We start from the raw sequence: 15,058 nt of genomic DNA on the forward strand, positions 1-15,058 counted from the left end.
GGTTCAATCCCTGGGCAGGGCACATACAGGAATAGCTCAATGTTTCTGTCTTTCTCTCTCTCTTTCTTTCTTCCTCTCTCTCTAAAATAATTAATAATCTTTTAAAAATTTTAATAGAAAGTTTAGAAGATAAACTCAAGGAAATCTCCCCCAAGCAGAATAAAGATACAGGAAAATAAAACATTTTAAAATCTGAGGAACAATTCAAGAAGTCCACTATGTAACTAATGGCTTCCAGAGAAAACAAAAGGGAAAAATTATCAAACAATGAATAAAAGGCAATTTTCCAGACTGATGAAAAACATGAATCTTCACATTGAAAGGCCTGTCGAGTATCTGGTGAATAAAAACTCAACCAACTCATATTTCCACAAGATTTTAGAAATCCAAAGATAAAAAGATCCTAAAAACTCTTAAAGACAAAGAAAACAGTTGGGTAAAGGATCAAAATAAGGATAACAACTATTGCTATCAGAAGACATTAGAGTAATACCTTCAAAATTCTGAAAGAAAATAATTTCCAATCCAGAATTCCATACCCACACAATCTGCCATTACATTAGATTTTCAGACCTGTACCCCTTTTCAGAAAGCAGTTGAAGATAAGTGAGGTGGCTCAGTATTTAGGACACAGGCAATGACAGGAGCAAGGGGGAGGAAAATATCTAAGACGGCAGCAAACCACACTGCCAGTCCAAAGTGAGTGGGAAGAAGGGCATCCTAGGGGGCAGTCTCCTCGGGAAAGACTGATGTGGCAGAGTATCTAATGTATCTGACACTGCAGAAAGTCTTACACTGAGGTGAGTAGAGAGTGTGAGGAAAATTATGTGGATAGGCCTTTTGTTTCCCACCAGAAGACAACACAAACTAATAAAAGGAAATGCAATTATAGTATACTACATACTTGGCTTAACAGGGAACAGTATTTACAGTAAAAAAATATAAACACCACATTAACTAATAATTATAATACTATACATCAGTATTTTGAGTGGTAAAAGGCCCAAAACCAAATCTACTAAAATAGAAGTGTACAATGTTAAAAATGAACACATCAACAAAGTCAATATAAGATGGCAAAATAAGTCAGACAGAAAAAATTAAGAACCATATGACTTCACTCATGTGGGATACAAAACTGAAAGCATCAAATGAATACATAAGAAAATAAAAATTCAAAACACAGACAACAATATGGTGGTTACCAGAGGGCTAGGGGTTGGGGGATAGTAAAGGTCAAAGGGGGTCAAATATATGGTGGCAGAAGATAATGCGACTTTGGGTGTTGGTACAAAATGCAATATACAAAGGAATTGTATATTGCATATAGAAATGTACGCTTGAAACCTATATTATCTTTATTATTATTATTATTATTGAGAGGCAGGGAGGCAGAGAGACAGACTCCTGCACATACCCCGGCCAGGACCCACCCAGCAATCCCCCCTATGGGGGCAATGGTCTAGCCATTTGGGGCCATTGCCCTATTGCTCAACAACTGAGCTATTTTAGTGCCTGAGGCAAGGCCATGGTACCATCCTCAGTACCTGGAGTCAACTTGCTTGAATGAACTATGGCTGTGGGAGAAGAGAGGGAGAGAAAGAAAGAAGAGGGGGAGTGGTAGAGAAGCAGATGGTCACTTCTCCTGTGTGCCCTGACCAGGAATCGAACCTGGGACTTCCACACTCCGGGCCAATGCTCTACCACCGAGCCAACCAGCCAGGGCCTATATTATCTTATTAACCAATGTCATCCCAATAAATTTAATAAAAAAAAAAGAAAAAAGAAAGATAAATATCACATAATTGAAAAAGAACTAGAAGTGCTATAAGGTGCAGGTCTGGGAGGTGAAGAGGTGAGGGGTATGGTTAAAGAATGCCATTTTTGTCGGATGCCGGCGGTCTCTGCGATAGAGGGAAGATGGCGGTTGACAGACCAGAGCAGATGGAGCTGGAAGAGGGGAAGGCAGGCAGTGGACTCCACCAATATTATCTGTCCAAGAGTGAAGCTGATTGTGAATGATAAGAGCCAAAATCTCCGGAGGCTGCAGGCATAGAGGAATGAGCTTAATGCAAAAGTTCGCCTATTGCAGGAGGAGCTACAGCTGCTGCAGGAACAAGGCTCCTATGTAGGGGAAGTAGTCCGGGCCATGGATAAGAAAGTGTTGGTTAAGGTACATCCTGAGGGCAAATTTGTTGTAGATGTGGACAAGAATATTGACATCAGTGATGTGACACCCAACTGCCGGATGGCTCTATGAAATGACAGCTACACTCTGCACAAGATCTTGCCCAACAAAGTAGACCCACTGGTATCACTGATGATGGTGGAGAAGGTTCCAGATTCAACTTACAAGATGATTGGTGGACCCCTTCACAATTACAACCAAAAAAATAAAGTACCTAGGAGTAAACTTAACCAAGGAGACTAAAGACTTGTACTCGGAAAATTACAAAACATTGATAAAAGAAATCAAGGAAGATACTAACAAGTGGAAGCATATACCGTGCTCATGGTTAGGAAGAATAAACATCATTAAAATGTCTATATTACCCAAAGCAATTTATAAATTCAATGCAATACCAATTAAAATACCAATGACATACTTCAAAGATATAGAACACATATTCCAAAAATTTATATGGAACCAAAAAAGGACACGAATAGCCTCAGCAATCTTAAAAAAGAAGAATAAAGTGGGAGGTATCACACTTCCTGATATCAAGTTATACTACAAGGCCATTGTACTCAAAACAGCCTGGTACTGGCATAAGAACAGGCATATAGATCAATGGAATAGAACAGAGAACCCAGAAATAAACCCACAGTTCTATGGACAACTGATATTTGACAAAGGAGGTAAGGAAATACAATGGAGTAAAGACAGCCTCTTTAACAAATGGTGTTGGGAAAATTGGATAGCTACCTGCAAAAAAATGAAACTAGATCACCAGCTTACACCACTCACAAAAATAAACTCAAAATGGATAAAAGACTTGAATGTAGGCCGTGAAACCATAAGCATCTTAGAAGAAAACATAGGCAGTAAGCTCTCCGACATCTCTCGGAGCAATATATTTGCTGATTTATCTCCACGGGGAAGTGAAATAAAAGACAGGATAAACAAATGGGACTATATCAAACTAAAAAGCTTTTGCACAGCTAAAGACAACAAGAACAGAATAAAAAGACAAACTACACAATGGGAGAACATATTTGACAATACGTCTGATAAGGGGTTAATAACCAAAATTTATAAAGAACTTGTAAAACTCAACACCAGGAAGACAAACAACCCAATCCAAAAATGGGCAAAAGAGATGAATAGACACTTCTCCAAAGAGGACATACAGATGGCCAATAGGCATATGAAAAAATGCTCAACATCACTAATCATTAGAGAAATGCAAATTAAAACCACAATGAGATATCACCTTACACCAGTCAGAATGGCGCTTATCAACAAAACAACACAGAATAAGTGCTGGCGAGGATGTGGAGAAAAGGGGACCCTCCTGCACTGCTGGTGGGAATGCAGACTGGTGCAGCCACTGTGGAAAACAGTATGGAGATTCCTCAAAAATCTGAAAATCGAACCGCCTTTTGACCCAGCTATCCCACTTTTAGGAATATACCCCAAGGACACCATAGAACGGCTCGAAAAGGAGAAATGCACCCGCATGTTTGTGGCAGCATTGTTCACAATAGCGAAGATCTGGAAACAGCCCAAGTGTCCGTCAGAGGACGAGTGGATTAAAAAACTTTGGTACATATATACTATGGAATACTATTCAGCCATAAGAAATGATGACATCGGATCATTTACAATAACATGGATGGACCTTGATAACATTATACGGAGTGAAATAAGTAAATCAGAAAAAAAACTGAGATGAATCCATACATAGAAGGGACATAAAAATGAGACTCAGAGACATGAACAAGAATGTGATGGCAACAGGGGCGGGGGGGGTTGGGGGAGGGGGGAGGGGGTGAAGAAGGAGAGAGGGGTTAGGGGAGGGGAGGGGCACAAAGAAAACCAGATAGAAGGTGACAGAAGACAATTTAACTTTGCGGGAGGGGTATACAGCACAATCAAATGGCAAAATAATCTAGAGATATTTTCTCTTAACATATGTACCCTGATTTATCAATGTCACTGCATTAAATTTAATAAAAAAATATTAATATTAAAAAAAAAAAAAAAAAAAGATGATTGGTGGATTGGACAAGCAAATCAAGGAGATCAAAGAAGTCATTGAGCTGCCTGTTAAGCATCCTGAGCTCTTTGAAGCACTAGGCATTGCACAGCCTAAGGGAGTGCTGCTGTACGGACCCCCAGGCACTGGGAAGACACTGTTGGCCCGGGCTATGGCTCATCACACAGACTGTACCTTTATTCGTGTCTCTGGCTCTGAATTGGTACAGAAATTCATTGGGGAAGGGGCAAGAATGGTGCGGGAACTGTTTGTCACGGCACGAGAGCATGCTCCGTCTATCATCTTCATGGATGAGATCGACTCCATTGGCTCCTCACGGCTGGAGGGGGGTTCTGGAGGGGACAGTGAAGTGCAACGCACCATGCTGGAGCTGCTTAACCAGCTGGATGGCTTCGAGGCTACCAAGAATATCAAGGTTATCATGGCTACTAATAGGATTGATATCCTGGACTCAGCTTTGCTTCGCCCAGGGCACATTGACAGAAAAATTGAATTCTCGCCCCCTAATGAGGAGGCTCGGCTGGACATTCTGAAGATCCATTCTTGAAAAATGAACCTGACCCAGGGAATCAATCTGAGAAAAACTGCTGAGCTCATGCCAGGAGCATCAGGGGCTGAAGTGAAGGGTGTGTGCACTGAAGCTGGCATGTATGCCCTGCGGGAACGGCGAGTCCATGTCACCCAGGAGGACTTTGAGATGGCAGTAGCCAAGGTCATGCAGAAGGATAGTGAGAAAAATATGTCCATCAAGAAGCTATGGAAGTGAAGTAGATGTTCCTTGTGTAGATTCCTCAAATAAAGCTCTTCGGGACCAAAAAAAAAAAAAAAAAGCCATTTTTCATGCTGTTCACTGCAGCTCAATTTTTTAAAAACTATGTGCATTTATTACTTTGATTTAAAAATAATAATGAGCCTGACCTGTGGTGGTGCAGTGGATAAAGCATCGACCTGAAATTCTGAGGTCACCGTTTCAAAACCCTGGGCTTCCTGGTCAAGGCACATATGAGAAGCAATTATCATAAGTTGATGCTTCCCACTCCCCCTCCACCTCTGTCTCCTCTCTCTAAATCAGCGGTTCTCAACCTGTGGGTCGCGACCCCAGCGGGGGTCAAACGATCAAAACACAGGGGTCGGAACCGCTGCTCTAAATCAATAAATAAAATCTTATAAAAAAAGTAATAATGAATGTTTAAAAAGTAATTATATCATATGTGCTAAAGACTGTTTCAAATGTTTTATAGATATCATTTAATTTTCAAAACCATTGTATTAGGTGACACTATTATTATCCCCCTTTTAAAGACAAGAAAATTAATGCACAGAGAGATTATGTAATTTGCCCAGTATCTTACTACTAGAAACTAATGGGGCCAGGATTCAAACTCAGGCAGTATGTACCAGAATCTGGAGATCTTAACTTTAAAGGAAGCCAGGAAAATTTAATAATTTCATAAGTTATTTTAGAAATAGCTACTTGAATCCAGCTATCGATAAACCTAGACAATCAAAATCAATCAAACTAACAGACATGAATAAATAGAAAGCATTAATTTCCTCATATCTAAAATCCTATATTTTTCTATCAACAAAAATGCAGCCTAAACAGCAAGAGCAGCAGAAAAGAAAAAGTTGGAAAAAAAATTGCAGTCACACAAACTATAGTTAAAAAATGACTAAGTTTCCTTGATATATGAATTTGTTGGAAAACCATTTATCAACAGCCTGTTTCTCTCTAGCAGAGTCCCTCAAGCAGAGAGCCATGTCATTCCCCTTTGACTGATTAATTAGCCAATCAGGGGACATTTTTCATTGTGAGGCATGATGGTTTATTCCAGCTAATGTTTGGTCTCTAATGGCGACATATTAAAGCCAACTCGGCTATTTTAGCCCCGTGGAGTGACCAAAAGGAAAGGATAGAAGATAAATCAAAAGAGCTCCCTTCAGTTTTCCTTCAGTCCTTAACAAAACCCCCAAGGAGCAAATGGCTGGAGGAAAGATCCTCTACCAATAAAAAGAAAAAACAAAGAAAAGAAAGGCAGAAATGCCTTCAAGCCAAGGGGATCCTTTCCTGTTTCCAAAGAGCAATAATTTATCCTCTGTTGATTAACAGACCACTGATAGGACAGGCACCAAAAAGTCAATATCCAGCTCTTCTTCCTTTTCTCAAAAGCTGTGCTCAATAGAAAACCCAGCTCTGTAATGCTTCTTACTCACTTGGAATGATTTCCCCTGCATCCTGAATTAGAAGGGGCCAGCCAATAACCTGATCTCAGGCACTGTTTACACACTGATCTCACACCAGTCAGGCAGCTGCCTAAATGGCACAAGTTCTCCTGAGCTTCTTAGCTGCCCCAATGCATTTGACAGCTACCAAAGCAGGAAAAGGTAGAAGTCCAAAGCTCAGAGGAATATGAGTTCCTATAGAGGACAGGTATGAACATTTGCATATCCAGAGATAAAAAACATATCTCAAATACGTTTAGTATGCTGCCTCGCACACTCAACAAGATGGCTCTGAGAAGCTAGTCTTTGCTGTGCAATTCTACACTTACACACATAAAACTACCTAGCTCTCTCACCTCCAAATAAGCCAAAGATTACAAACTAGCAGTCTGTGACAGGTGATATCACAAACACATTTCATTTGTTCTGAAAAGGATTTACCACCACCACCACCACCACAATCATCATCGACACTATCATCATTGTTATTATTCAGAATCTTGGGTACTTTCAGACAGAATATCAGTTTCCCTGATTCCCTGTGGTCTTAAATCAGACTACTTACACATTTACAGTCACATACCTGGACCCCACTGGCATTTGAATTTGAGACCCAGGATAAGCTGTTGTTCATGTTACATCTTTTCTATGACTGATTCACCCAGAATCAGTCTGCTTTTGGGCCTAGATCAGTTGATGATTCCTCTCTGTACCTTTTCCTCACATCCTCAGTAAGAATCCCTGGCTCCATGGTCTGTGTTCCGTTGTTTAAAGCATTCTTTAACAAATAAATTTAGGGCCCTGGCCGGTTGGCTCAGTGGTAGAGCGTCAGCCTGGCATGCGGGAGTCTCGGGTTTGATTCCCAGCCAGGGCACACAGGAGAAGCGCCCATCTGCTTCTCCATCCCTCCCCCTCTCCTTCTTCTCTGTCTCTCTCTTCCCCTTTCGCAGCCAAGGCTCCATTGGAGCAAAGTTGGCCTGGGCGCTGAGGATGGCTCCATGGCCTCTGCCTCAGGTGCTAGAGTGGCTCTGGTAGCAACAGAGCAACACCCCCTGGTTGGCAGAGCATCGCCCCCTGGTGGGCATGCCGGGTAGATCCTGGTCGGGCGGGCACATGCGGGAGTCTATCTCCCTGTTTCCAACTTCAGAAAAATATAAATAAATAAATAAATAAATAAATTTAATTCAACAAAGACTTCACTGAGAACTCAATGGCAGGCATGGTTCTAGATGCTAAAAGAGTAAAAAAGTCCTGCCCATACATGGTTCCCTTTCTGCAGAAGAGAGTAAATAAGCCAACTTCTCAGTACATCACATACCCATAACTGCTATGGAGAAAAATAAAGCACAGAAGAGGGTACAGGAGTGTCAGGGGTTTGGTTGTTGTTACTTGCACTTTCAATTATAAACAGGGTAAATCAAGGGAGACTGAGAGGAGAAATGTGAAGGAGGCAGGGCAAGCTGTTCCTCACAGAGGAACTACCAAGTACAGGAGGAGCAGCAAGGGAGCCAGTGGGACCGGAGCAGAGCAGCCAAGATAAAAACAGAAAATGAGTAAGCACAATAACTGTGTGTGTGTGTACACAAATGCGCGCGTATGTTTGTGTGTGTGTGTGTGCGTGCGTGCGCATGCAGGGGGATTCAGGAGAGGATCATGTAGGACTTTAGGCCATTTACTCTGAGTATGACAGGGAAACTTGGGAGGGTTTTGAACAAAGTTGTGACATGATCTCAATTACATTTGCAAAAGATCACTCAAGTCACTGTAGGAAAAATACACTGTAGGCTCTCAGAGAATTTATTAGAGTATGTTCAATACGCTTATACTTCTATCTGTCTAGCAGAGGACCACGGATTCCATGAAGGGGGCCATGTACTATTGTCTTTATAGTCTCAGCAATTAGTATAATAACTCGGTCACACTAAGTCAGGGGTCCCAAACGTTTTACACAGGGGGCCAGTTCATTGTCCCTCAGACCGTTGGAGGGCCAGACTATAAAAAAAAAAACTATGAACAAATCCCTATGCACACTGCACATATCTTATTTTAAAGTAAAAAAAACAAAACGGGAACAAATACAATATTTAAAATAAAGAACAAGTAAATTTAAATCAACAAACTGACCAGTATTTCAATGGGAGCTATGGGCCTGCTTTTGGCTAATGAGCTGGTCAATGTCCGGTTCCGTATTTGTCACTGCTAGCCGTAACAAGTGATATGATGCGCTTCCGGAGCCATGACACGTGCATCCCCCGTCACAGGAAGTAGTACTGTACGTGAGTGACACCACACTTTGCATCTGCATCCTGTGCTCCTCTCACTGACCACCAATGAAGGAGGTGTCCCTTCTGTAAGTGTGGCAGGAGCTGGATAAACGGCCTCAGGGGGCCGCATGCGGCCCGCTGGCCGTAGTTTGGGGACCCCTGCACTAGGTAATCGACAAATACAGAATGGTTCGAGTTCTACTACCTTTGAAGTTTCCCCTGCTTTTCCATTATTAAGTTCCAACAAACCACATTATTGTGGAAGAGAAGAAAACAACAGAATGTAACCTATAAGACAGTATCTTTTGACTCTGGCTTCAGAGGTATTAACAGAGGTGAAGACTGTACTAGGTACAAAGAATCATCCTGGATCAAACTTAGTATTTTTGGTAAACTAATCATAATGTTGCCTTAGATTTACTATCTCCAAGGTTGTTATGTTGTTCAGGTGGATTACAGTGAAAGGAGGGGTGGGATAATGGTTTCCTCATGACCCCTGCAAGACTGTCCCTCCATTCTCTCACATGACATTTGATTCTACTGGTAAATGTCCCCAAAAGTTAAAAGTTGTATGATCTTTCTAGATAATTTGTACTGTCTACTTCCTCTTTAAATGGGAACATTCTTTAATCTCTGAAGCTCACATTAAATTCTGTTGTTCCCTTCGTATTGATATTTAAATTAGATTAGTTTCCAGAATGGCGACAGAAATAGTCCTGCTCTGTCTAGTAGGGGGCACACACTAGGGGCAAGACCCTAAAGGTCTTTCTGTCTTTGGGATCCCATTACCTTTATTTAATAAACTTATCTTAAATATGAAGTAAAACAACACTGATATGCAAAGAAGCCCTCCATAATTGCTATAGTGCAATACAGTCTTCTTTGCTAGAAGACTGAGAAAAGAGAGAACCTAATGTCAATGAGCAAGTCGGTACGTTTATAATGCATATTGTTCGGCATGTGACTATGCACCCATGGATTAAACTTTTCTCATTTCAAAATTATGTTTCAGTGGCAGAAATCATTCGCTATCTTAAGTTTGAGTATATTAATAACTATGATAGTGATCTTAGCAGCAACTAAGATGCACTGGGCAGTTATTACATGCTAGGGACTTTGCTACGAGATTTACATGGCTTATTCCTTAATCGTAGATATTTTATCATCCCCATTTTATGAATGAAGATGCTGAAGTTAATAGAGGCCAAATAACTTGCCTCAAATCACATAATCTTCAAACTACTCATGTCCTCAAATACAGGCTCATCAAACTCTGAAGTGCCTGTTCTCGGTACTATATTCCACTGAATGAGCCTCCCCATACAAGAAACCAGAGAAGAACACCTCATTAGATTATGTCATTTCTTCATTCTACTGGTTAAAATGGTTCTACCACATTCACCATCAAGGTATAATTAGAGAACCACAGAGTGATGGATCCTAGAGAGACATTGCAATGATCTATTTACGTGAGAAACCACCCAAGAAGGTAGCAGCTTAAAACTTTATCATTTTGTTATTACTCACTATTTCTGTGGGCCAGCAATTCAGAGTTTGGCTGGGCAGTTCCAACTCAGGGTCTCTCTAATGTGCCTGTGGTCAAGAAGTGGTTAGAGCTGGCAAAGCAGGGGCTGGTCAGAAGCTCTCTCTCTTCACATAGTCTTGGGGCATGTAGTATCCGAGTCATGGTCTCTCCACAGAACTACTCTGGGCTTTCTTACAGCTGGACCATGTACAGAAAGGCTGAAGACTTCTGGAGCAAGTATTTTCGCTATCAAGGCCCCTGGAGTCACCCCACACTAGATTCTACTGGCTACAAGCAAGTCAAGATTGCCCAGATGGCGGGGAAAGGACTGGGCTCCTGATGAAATGGCAAGGGTCAACCTAGAAGATTATCTGAAAAGGGAGATATCACTGAGGCCATCTTTGGAAAACAGAATCTACTACTAGAACCTATAATTCAATACTCTAATTTTATAGCTAAGAACATTGAATTTACAGATAAAATAACATCCAAGATAGCTCATTTCATTTTGATACTTAACATTTCTAATAACGTTTTATGTCTTAGATCGCTATTTTACCTCAGGATTATTTGATTTCTTATTTGAATACAGCAAAGATTTTTCATTCATTTCCTGAGTAAAGAACAGAAGTAGATAAAGTAAAACTTCAAGTCAGGTAGCATTTTGAATGTGAGTATTTCATGTGTTCTCTTTACTCCAGAGTCAAGGAACCTTACACTCAGAAGGACTTCCATGCATTTACTCCAGACTCCTACCTCTTACAAGAATTCCTTCAGGAAACTCACTGCGAGGTACATCCTATAGCTGGCCAGCTTTACCAACCTATGCTGCTTTCTTTCTCTGAGTAGCAATCTTTCTATGAATTTCACCCATTACCTGTTTTTCTTTATAAAGCATACCAAACAAACCTGTTCCTTCTCTAGGGGACCACTGAAAGCATCCAACACTCAGAACCAGGATCTCTCTGTAGTCCAGGCACAATTTCCTAACTGCCTGTCTCCTAGTCTCTATGCATACCATTCTTTCCCATTACCTGTGTCCCTGATATCATCAGTCTCTGAATGCACTCTTTTATAATATGGTACCTAGTCATGAATATGGTTACCAGTGTAGAAACAAGAGCCTGCTGCTTTCAGCACACAGGCACAAGCCTTCTAAAGCAGCCCGAGCCTGCATTCAGGATAGTTGGCATTCTGCATATTCAGGAATAGGCTGAATTTGTGGCCAGGTTACATGTCCTTGCCTCCAATTTAATTCTCATCTAGCTGCTGCCAAATTAGATCTTTATAGGATTAAATGAGACTTTACATATCATCATAAAATTTCATCTATTTAGTTTTGGCTAAATGTCCCAGCTTAGAGAGATTATTTTGAATCTTGATTCTATAATGATGACAAGAATTACAGAAGTCATCATTGCTGATAAAAAATAAACTTTAGGTATGAAATGTATTATTTGGCTTGGTTGTAAACTTAGTTTAAATTTATCTGTAACTAAAAGTTTCTTCACTAGAAGATTACTGAGAAATCTGTCTCCCGTTTGAATCCTGATGTCCAGATCTGGGGTGAGGAGGGGAAGGCAGAATGACAGAAATTGTAGGAACAGAGGTTCAAATTTAAGAGTCTACATCCCGTAAACCATTTACAAAACTCAACGTAATTCATAAGTATGTCATTAACATGAAAATTCAGAAGCAAGGAGAAATAACAGCATTTGATTCAAAGCCATTTCAAGTAAAAATGAAAAGATGTCTTCTCTCCCCAGTGATCTTCCCTATGGTCTGCTTCGGCAGTTTGTAGAACTAGAAAAAAAAAAGGCCCAAAATACCCCGTGAATTCAACCAACCAAAAAAAGAAGGATCTGCTTAAAAATTAGTTTTCGAATCTGATGATCAGCAAGAAATGGAAAAACCTGACTAGGCAGTGGCGCAGTAGATAGAGCGTCGGACTGGGATGCGGAACACCCAGGTTCGAGACCCTGAGGTTGCCAGATTGAGCACGGGCTCATCTGGTTTGAGCAAAGCTCACCAGCTTGGACCCAAGGTCACTGGCTCCAGCAAGGGGTTACTCGGTCTGCTGAAGGCCTGCAGTCAAGGCACATATGAGAAAGCAATCAATGAACAACTAAGGTGTCGCAACGAAAACTGATGATTGATGCTTCTTATCACTCTACATTCCTGTCTGTCTGTCCCTATCTATCCTTCTCTGACTCTCTCTCTGTCCTTGTAAAAAAAAAAAAGAAATGGAAAAGAAAGGGAATTCATGATAATTGATGAGAAACGGACACAAACCATAAAGAAGTCATTCTTTGGTTCCAAAAAAGAAAAGCCAGCACAAGAACTCAAGGAAAGTGATCATTAACTGGGTTTCCTGGGAGAGTTTAAGAAATATAAGGTTTCTAATTTGATCAGGTAAAGAAATTGACAACTATTTTGCCAGGAGACTGTGCCAGAAACATGTTTGGAGACACAAAGTAGAAATGTTGGTAATACATTCTAATTCCTTGATATGGTTCAGGAGTATTTTCTTTAGGGATAAGGATGAATCAGGAAACAAGCTGGATAGAGAAAGGAAATGGGTAAAGCGGGGAAGGGAAAAAATGAGAAGGAAAAAAAGGAACATCAGGAAGTTCAACCAGATAGGAACTAATGGAATTTGTTTTTCAATATTTCCCACTGCAACCTGCAAACCACGTGAGAAAAGCCACACACACACACACACACACACACACACACACACACCACACGTGCACTCGTATCTACAACTTCTGGCAGGCACGGTTAGCACAAGTACTTGCTGCAGGTCTCAAGGGGCCCTAGTAATTTCAAGTCAATATATTCGATCATTTCTTTGTCTCTGCAGAAAGTGCATACATCTCTGATTTAGGTGTATTCCTACCCAGAGTTATTGTCTTCTAATTAATATAGCACAAAGATGGTGGGGAAAAGGACTTGAAAATTAAAAATGCACAGAGATATATAACCAGCCATTCTCATACTGAAGAGTTTATTAAAAGTTTTCCGAGTGCCTGACCTGTGGTGGTGCAGTGGATATAGCGTCGACCTGGAAATGCTGAGGTCGCCGGTTCGAAACGCTGGGCTTGCCTGGTCAAGGCACGTATGGGAGTTGATGCTTCCAGCTCCTCCCCTCTTCTCCCTCTCTCTGTCTCTCTCTCTCCTCTCTGTCTCTCTCTCCTTTCTAAAAATGAATAAATAAAATAAAAATAAATTAAAAAAAAAAGTTTTCCGAGTAATTAGTAGTCTGTTATGATCTTTTGTTGTTTAAGCAAGTGGTTCTGAACAGCCAGATTCCGCGAGGGAAGCAGTGCCCCAGGCAGCTCTGTGGCTTAAGGGAACACCAAGAGCCAATAATATGGAGCACAGTTCCAGAAGAGACAGGACACCTGTGACTTCTGTAGCAGCAAGACATGGTTAAGCCTATGGAAAACTATTCCAGAGGGAAATGCAATGTCAGAAAGCTCATTTCTGGCAAATGGGATTTTTTAAAAACATAAAATGGCATAGCACATATTCATTCAATAATCTCTCAAAAATCTACTATGAACACAATGGGTTATGTTTAGCATGGGATTGGAAATAATTGATGATTGTTTCTACTTTCAGAGAAGAGATATTTATTGATCAAAACATGTCAAAAAATATTTCAAGTATCACCTTTGAAACTATACAGACCATAATTAACAAGTCCATTTTTTTTAAAAAAGTGAAGAACAATGAGATTTCAATTTACTGAATCCCTATGATGAACCAGACACTGAATTTATATCACTTGCCTGGGACCCAGAAGTGAGCACAAGTCCTCTCTCTTTAGTAGCTGTCTAGTGCATGTGGCAGATGAGAAAGTTCACATGCAAAAATATAGCAATGGTTTTCTCCATTAGATGTATAAAAGTCAGAGAAGGAAAGAAAGCATAATTTAAATTTCATAAATGCATCCTACACAACTTGGTTTAGCTTGGATTGTTCTGATGTTATTTTCTTTTCATTTCTAGATATTATATGGAAAATTAAGAAATCAGATTCTTGGCTTGGTATAGTTTATTCCACTGCAAAATACAAGCTCACTCCCATTGCCTTCACAAAGAAAATTTTCATTTGAAGTGATTTTTTTTTTTACTAGGAAGAGATTTTTATGCATAGTCCTGGATTTTAAAGCTCCTTTTTAGATCAAGAACTCTATTGCAAATCTGATCAATGCACTGAGCTTTATATACCTAAATGCACACATGCCCCACACAAAAATTACGTGCAATTTAAAAGAGCTGACAAACCTCACTATAGTGAGTGTGCCCAGAGATTCTGCTCAGCGATCTCCCCATACTGACACGTTATGGATGACAGAACTGTCACATAACAATGATACCGGTTTGTATTTATATATCACTTTACAGTTTGATACATTTCCAAAATTATTAAAGTTAATGACTTAATCGATAGCTTTGGACTTTTTTAAAGACATCAAACAATCTGATTTCTACAAGTCTTTCTCTAAAGTCCTGTAAGACAGAAGACATAAAATCTAGCAAGAATAAGAGTGAAAGGTAGGTCATGGAAACTATAATCGGCCCTTAATACCTGTGCATTGATGATTACTGGTATGAGCAGACTTAGCATCAAACTGAGAGAGATCAGATTGTTCACATATATTCTATTTCAAAGTAGACAATTTTGTTGGCAGCGGTGCTTGCTGGGGCTAGAGATGGCAGTGGCGGGATGTGGCTGTAAGTGGGGGTGGCATGGAGGAGATCTCTGTGGTGGCAGAATAGTCTGCATTTTAACCGAGATAGTGGGCACAGGAGCCACAC

General features: G+C 40.4%; 1 protein-coding gene and 1 pseudogene across 3 annotated transcripts in view; one reads left to right on the top strand and one right to left on the bottom strand.

Annotated features, from left to right (window-relative positions):
• The window catches only part of PINX1 (PIN2 (TERF1) interacting telomerase inhibitor 1), an 87,930-nt gene that overhangs the window by 41,113 nt on the left and 31,759 nt on the right, over positions 1–15,058 (bottom strand). The gene's annotated exons all lie outside the window — the stretch shown is intronic.
• On the top strand, positions 1,894–5,036 carry LOC136320229 (26S proteasome regulatory subunit 8-like; annotated as a pseudogene).

This window comes from Saccopteryx bilineata, chromosome 1 (genome assembly GCF_036850765.1).
Source record: "Saccopteryx bilineata isolate mSacBil1 chromosome 1, mSacBil1_pri_phased_curated, whole genome shotgun sequence".
Classification (NCBI taxonomy): Eukaryota; Metazoa; Chordata; class Mammalia; order Chiroptera; family Emballonuridae; genus Saccopteryx; species Saccopteryx bilineata.